At 37.1% G+C, this 7,482-nt stretch overlaps 1 non-coding gene across 1 annotated transcript; it reads right to left on the reverse strand.

Annotated features, from left to right (window-relative positions):
* Positions 1-7,137: 7,137 nt before the first annotated feature.
* On the reverse strand, positions 7,138-7,244 carry LOC115708554 (small nucleolar RNA R71). The gene has a single exon (XR_004010045.2). It is a non-coding gene; the product is annotated as a small nucleolar RNA R71 (small nucleolar RNA).
* Between the last annotated feature and the right edge of the window lie 238 nt (positions 7,245-7,482).

Here is a 7,482-nt window from a genome sequence, read left to right on the forward strand (position 1 = left end):
GATGAAATCCTATAAATAGATAATGATAGGCTCCTATTTTCATAAGCTCCTCAGACTATTCTGTCAAACAACTGAAAAAGAGCCTCTCTATTGATTTTGAATTCTCTCTCTCTTCTCTCTTCATAATTTGAAGTGCCCTACAGTGAAGAGTACCTTGCCCACACAATTCAAGTCAATACTCAATCATAGTTCAGAAGATTATGAAGAACTTCATCACCTAAGAAGATCCAAGTTCAGATCTTGCCAGTACTCTGCGACAGATAGGAATAAGAGTTAGAGATCTGAATAGAAGGAACCATAATATTCTGCTACCACCAATGTAAGGTTTTTTAGAAATTTATATGTGTTTAATTCATTGTCTCAAGAAATTTATGTTAAGAATGTTAGATTATAGAATATAATCAAATATACATGTTAGTAAATCTAGATTCTGGTAAAACAACTTCCATCACATGCATGGGTGAGGGTATACCCTTCACCAACCTAGGGTTTTGCACTCAACACGTTTCTTTAGCTAGTGATTACAACTTGGCGATCAGACCGTTGGTGGCTAGGGAACCTCTTAATCGTGTGGTGTACAACTGCGGTATCCCAATTTGTAGGACTTGCTACACGTGTCGCCCAAAGGTTTCACCTTACAAAGTTGGTGTATAAACAAATTGTTGGGCAAAAAGGAGTTGCAGAGCACGTACGCGCAATACCAAGGTCTTACGTAGGGGACAAGATTTGATTTGGTGTTAGAAGATATGCAACCGTCGGGTTTATCTCTAGATTAAGTTTTAGGGAGTTCCACAAAGGTCTGACTTAGGCCTTCCTAGATCAACTGATTTGCTACCATCTTGGAGTGTGTGTAACTTTTACGTACTTTCAGTAGCAAGAGCATTCGCTGAGAATCCCGAAGTCCTCTCCGCATTCACTGACAGGGAGAGCCTTTGGGTATTACAGCGTCTTTCGTAACCCTGGTAAGGGGAAGACATAGGATAACAATATGCAATATTGTGTGGCACCCTTCCTTGACTGCCATGTACAAATCATCCGGAAACAAGGATAACAGACAGGTAAACCAAATTGTTTTTTTAACAAGAGCTTTGAATCTAATGAACACCTCAAAGGTTTGAGATTTTTGTGCTAAGGGGAAAATCCAAGTATACTTGCTAAAATCATCAATAAAGTGAATATAATATCTAAATCCATCCTTAGAGGGACTGTAGGAAGGTCCCCATAAATCAGTATGCAACAATTCCAAGGGTTGATTAGCACAAGTTGGAGACAAGGAAAAGGAAAGTTTATGACTTTTTCCTTTTTGACATACTTCACAGAATTTTAAGTCCTTAATTGAGCCTGATTTAGGAAGTTTAGACAATATTTTTCTTAAAATTTGAGATGAAGGGTGACCAAATTTGCAATGCCATACAATCATTTGACATTGAACATTTACTCCTCAAATTAGTACAGCATTGACTACAAGAAGGTGGCAAAAAATCAAATGATTGAAGAGAACTAGTGAGGGACTCAAAGGAGGTGGCAAGGTGACATTGCAAATTAGTGGATGAAGGTGAATGAGAGTCATCTCCAAGCATTCAAAGGCCATTTTTATGCTACCCTTTCAGCAAGACCCTCTTTCATTGTTTGTCCCTGACAAAACAACAAGATTTGTGAAACTCAAGAAGTACTCATTGTTATCTGTTAGCTTGAAGACACTAACTAGATTTTTAGCGATAAGAAGGACAATTAGGAGAGAATTTAATTGTAAGGAAGAATTAGATGGAGATGGAAGAAGAGCATGACCAATGTGACAAATTACCAACTTCTTACCATTTCCTATAGCCAAAGATTTTGAACCAGTATAAGGGGTAACATTATCTAGATGTTCCATGCCAAAAGCAACATGGTTTGCAGCACCAATATCTGCATACCACATGAAGTCATCTGGAAAATCTGACATTGTGGATGATGAGTACGCTTGAGGATCAAGATCAGCTTCAGATTCATTCAAATAAGCACGAGGTTAATTGGAGGAAGGTTTAGGGTGGTGAAAGCTTTGTAAAACCGATAATGATATATAGCAATAGTATGACCCATTTTGAGACAAACTTGACACAGAGGTCTTGAACTATGTGAAGAAAAGAAACGAGTATATGGCTTGGCACTAGGTCTTGAAGTAGATTTAGATGTTGAGTCTCGAGTAAATGGAGATCTGTAAGGGCTAGGGTGATTAGTTCTTAAAGAACCAATTGTGAGATTGGTTGCCATCTTGGAAGACAGATCAAAAACATTGTGATGGCGCTCAAGTTGACACTCATAAGCCACTAACAGGGCTTGAATTTCTTCCAGGGACTTATATTCACTGCTGGATGTTATTCCTGATGTAAAGTCCTTTTTTGGCAAGTTAGTTGACAAAATAATTTTTCCTTTTATGGTAAGATTGTTGTACATTCATACCTGATTTCTTACCTTATAAATTCGGTTTATAGTTGCTCTTTTCCTTGTTAGGAAAGTTGCACTTTCAGCTGAACTTTCCTTTGTTGGAAACTTCTTAAAAGAGAAGCAATTATCTTTTGGAAAGTTATCTTTTTTAGGGAAACTTTGATTATTGCCTTTTCCTTATTGATTTCGATTGTATCTTGATACAATCAGAATATCTAATCTGTTTTTGGCAGGAATCAAACATTGATTAAAGGATCGGACCCGATTATAGCAAGTTTCCCGTTTCTGGTGTGATCTGCTGCGTCAGCATCTGAATCTGATGTAGCAGATCATGTTTTCTTAGGAAAGTTTTTGTACAGCTGTAGATTCAAACTTGTGGCTGTCTCTAAGGTTTCTATGTTCTATAAATAGAGCCTAGAGAGCAGCCATTCGAATTAGCTGTTCCATTAATCATTTTTTGCACTTATATTATTTGAGAAAAGAGAGTTTTTCTTTGTTTTGTGAGAGCCTAGTTGTTCATCTAGGTTCTAGTTGTTTATTTCTGTTCGTACTCTGTCCTAGAGGTTGTGAAGAAGTACTTGACTGAACAAGAGATTGGTCTTCGGGAGAAAACTTGATAAAGCCTTACTTCGGGAGGAAGTAAGCACTTGGTCTTCGGGAGAAGATTTGTTGAAGCCTTACTTTGGAAGGAAGTAAGCACTCACACTTCAAAGACGAAGGGAGTTCGGGCTTGAAGGTGTTTCAAGAAGTCAGATTCATAAAGTGGATTATAAAGGATTGCAGCAATACTTTAGAGGGAGTCTAAACTTGTTTAAGTCAATTGTCTTTGTAATTTCGATACTTTATTAATTGATTTCATTCTCTGGCCATGGCCCTGTGGACTAGGAGTGTTCGTGAGAACACTGATACCACGTACAAATCTCTTGTGTCAAGTTATTTATTTTTCTACAAAATATTTTATATTTTGCCTGTTCTGTTTTGCTGTAGCATAATTACTTTCTGCTTCTGCAGACGCATACTGTTTTATATTTTCTTATATATAATTGACATTTGCAAAAACACGGTTTTTCAATTGGTATCAGAGCGGGACACTAAATTCTTAGTGTGGTCCTATAACGTTTTTGTTTTAAGATGTCATTTTTTGCAGAAAGAAGTTCTATTTTTAGACCACCGTTGCTTAATGACTCTAACTATCCTTATTGGAAAGTTAGAATGAGGGCCTTCATCAAATCTCAAGATGAGAATGCTTGGAGAATGGTTCTATCAGGTTGGTCTTTTCCAGTTGAGACAGATTCTTCAAGTAATACTACTGTAAAATCTTAACTGGAATGGTGTATTGAAGATGATAAACTTTCTGCCTACAATAGCAAAGCCTTGCATGCTATCTTTAACGGTGTAGGTGAAGGTTACATTAAACTTATATCATCTTGTGTTTCTGTCAAGGAAGCTTGGGAGTTCCTTCAAACTCAGTTTGAGGGAACTTCTGATGTGAAGTGCTCTAGATTTATTATGCTTCAAACTAAATTTGATGAGCTTAGAATGTCGGATAATGAAACCTTAACTGAATTCTATGAAAAATTATCTGATATTGCTAATGAATACTTTGCTCTTGGTGAAAAACTTGATGATTCTGTTCTTGTGAGAAAAATTGTTAGAGTTCTTCCAGAGAGGTTCGATACTAAACTTTTGGAAATGGAGGAAGCTAAAGATTTTAGCACAATGAAGGTGGAATAATTGATGGTTTCCTTACGTACTTTTGAATTAAATCAACAGATTAAACAAAAGGACAAACCTAAATCCATTGCTGATAAAGGTAAAAGTATTGCTTTGAAAGTTGCTGATAATGAATGTGATGATGAGATTGCTTTATTAACAAAGAATTTTCAGAAATATATGAAAAAGATGGGAAATAAAAAGAATATTTCGAAAGTTTCAAAAGGTAATACTTTTATTAAACCATCTGTCTCTAACAGAAAGGGAATTCAGTGCAGGGAATGTGAAGGTTTTGGGCATATTCAATCTGAGTGTGCAAACACTTTGAAAAAGAATAAGAAAAGCTTCAATGTCACTTGGAGTGATGATGAAACCGAAAGTGATGAAGATAATTCTGAAAATGTTGCCATAACTTCTGTTATGACTAATGTGTTGTGTGATTCGCAGGTAAAAGCTAGATTGGTATGTTTGAATAATACCACCAAACAAGAGGAATCAGATTCAGATGAGTCCGAAATCTGTGAAGAGTCTCTTGCCGAATCATACAAAGTCATGTATGAAAAATGGATTCAGGTTGCTTCTGAAAATAGAGAGTTGAATAAATTGAATAAAAAATTGTCTCATCAAATTGAAATGTGTGAACTGAAAATAAAAGAGTATGAGACAAATGTTTGTGATAAAGATGAAAAAATCACTCTCTTAAAGAAGGAACTTGAAAATTTTAAGAAAAATGTTCAAATGCTTAACCCTGGATCTTCTATTTTTGAAAAAGCACAGAATGCAGGTCAAAGAAGTTTCGCAGGCATTGGATCAAATGGGATGGAAAGTTCTGGAGTCACGAAGTTTGTAAAATCTAGTGTTCCAACGAATCATTCTGAGGCTACAAATGTGAAGTCTGCTGTAACAATTTTACATCCTGTTGTAGCAGAAGTTGTTTCTGATGTCGCAAAATCTCCAGGATTTTCGAAAAAAGTAAGATCTCAGGTAAAAAGATTTGTTCCCCCTTGTCATTTTTTGTGGTAAAAAAGGACATATCAGTGTTAGGTTATAATTAGCCTATGTTTCGGGTCTTTAAAGTTAGCATTATCTCGTCTATTGGTGTCTTTTGGAGCAGTTTTACGCTTGATTTTCATTATTTCAGGTTCCCGGAGTGTTAAAGTTCAAATTCAGTCAAATGGCAAAAAACTGGGATAAACTGGAAAAAAAATTGGAAAATTCGGCTTCAGAAGCGTCAGTAGTCGCGACCTCATGAGAGCCAGGTCACGACCTTTTTTCCTGGTCGCAACCCTGGTCGCGACTTCGAGGTTTGGCAGAACCTTCGATTTTTGAGGTTTGCCTGTAGTCGCGACCAGCTTAAGGGCTAGTCGCGACTTGGTACGGACGTCGTGGTTTTGACCTAATTTTGATTTTTCTCTCAATTGGAGGCACACTTCTCATCCATATATAAGGAATACGACACTGAAGGTCAAAAGTAAGCAGAGATAGACCTAAATAGTGGATGCAAGTGGAAAGGAAGCTATCTTGAAGACCCGGAGCGATATCACATTCTAGTTTCTTTCTTTTACCCTTAATTTCTTCCTATATGTTTGTTTTTGTTTCTGAATTGATCGTGGATGTATTTAGAGTTATGTTGAACTAAATTTCCCGATAAGGGAGGATGATGACTGATGTTTAAGTTTTTGCCTAGTTAATAAATAATTGCCATTCCTTCATCTTATGTGTGAATACTATCTTTATTTGTGTTTAATTCCATGTGCGAGCTTGATCACCTTTTACATGTTTAATGATCTCAATTCGAAATCTAAAAAGTGAGAATTGAGAATGCTAAAATTTGGATAGTCTAGGTTTTGATGTGAAACGAAAGTATTTACATAGCCTCAGTGACGAAAAGATTATTGCTTAATGCTGATTTTGTGTTGATTTAATTAAGAAGTTAATTAGAGAACATATTATTTGGAACCTAAAATATCTGAAAAGAGTTAGGTTAATTCATAATCTGTCATTCACATTGAGATAAGGATAGCAATTAGGTATTAACATTGGTAGCTTATCAACAGGATTCACCTCCCTAATCTCTCATCTTGATCAACCTTCGTTTATTTTCTCTTTAATTTTCTGAGTAATTTACTTTCAAATTGCAAAATTATTATTTTACCAAATAGAATCATAAGTATAGTTTAGTAGTACTTAATCCAATTCCTTGTGGTTCGACCTCACTTGCGTGAGATACTACTTGATTGCGTACACTTGCGTAATAAACATAATTTTCGTAACAAGTTTTTGGCGCCGTTGCCGGGAAATTGTTTAAAGATTAATATTACACAAAATTATACTAACTTCTACTTTGGTATATTTTCTATTGCTGATTTTTCTAACCTTTTTCTTGCAATATTTTCGTGATCCATTTCAGGAATCCTAAGTGTATGCGCCGTCAAGGACAAGCTGTCATATTACCAGTTGATCCTGAAATCGAGAAAACTTGTAGGAGAAACCGAAAGAACAAGAGGCAAGAAGGAGTTTCAGCAACCGCTGGAACTTCAGAAATCATGGCTGCTAATGTGAATGCTAATGCTGCAAACAACGGAGGTAATAACGGTAATAATGGTGGCGCTGTGGAAGATCAAGCTAATGGCCGCAGCTTGAGAGATTACATTCTCCCTACTCTGACGGGAGTGCAGTCATGTATCAGGCCACCGGCAGTGGATGCGAACAACTTTGAGATGAAACCTGCCATACTTCAAATGGTGCGCCTTCGCCCGCCTTGGTGGCCTCCCTTCTGAAGATCCTAACCTGCATCTCTCTAACTTCATGGAACTTTGTGAAACTTTTAGAGTTAATGGAGTTAGTGATGATGCCATTCGACTGAGACTGTTCCTATTCTCTCTTAGAGAACGAGCCAAGAGTTGGCGAAACTCCTTGCCACCCAACTCTATTGCCACTTGGAATGATCTGGCAATGAAATTCTTGTCAAAGTTCTTTCCTCCAGCCAAGTCTGCAAAGCTGAGAGGAGAAATCAACAACTTCTGCCAACAAGATAATGAATCTCTCCATGAGGCTTGGGAGAGGTTTAAAGATCTGATCAGAAAGTGCCCTCATCATGGTATAGAGAAGTGGATGCTGGTCCACAACTTCTACAATGGGTTGGTAGGAAACACTAGAGCTCTAATAGATGCAACAGCTGGTGGAGCCTTTATGAGAAAGAGTGCTAATGAGGCTTATGATCTATTGGAGGAGATGGCTCTAAACAATCAGCAGTGGCCAACTGAAAGGAGTCAATCAAAGAAGGTAGCTGGTGTGTTAGAGGTTGATGCCATCACAAAGTTGACAGCTCAGGTTGAGGCA

The sequence above is a fragment of the Cannabis sativa genome, chromosome 3 (assembly GCF_029168945.1).
Source record: "Cannabis sativa cultivar Pink pepper isolate KNU-18-1 chromosome 3, ASM2916894v1, whole genome shotgun sequence".
Classification (NCBI taxonomy): Eukaryota; Viridiplantae; Streptophyta; class Magnoliopsida; order Rosales; family Cannabaceae; genus Cannabis; species Cannabis sativa.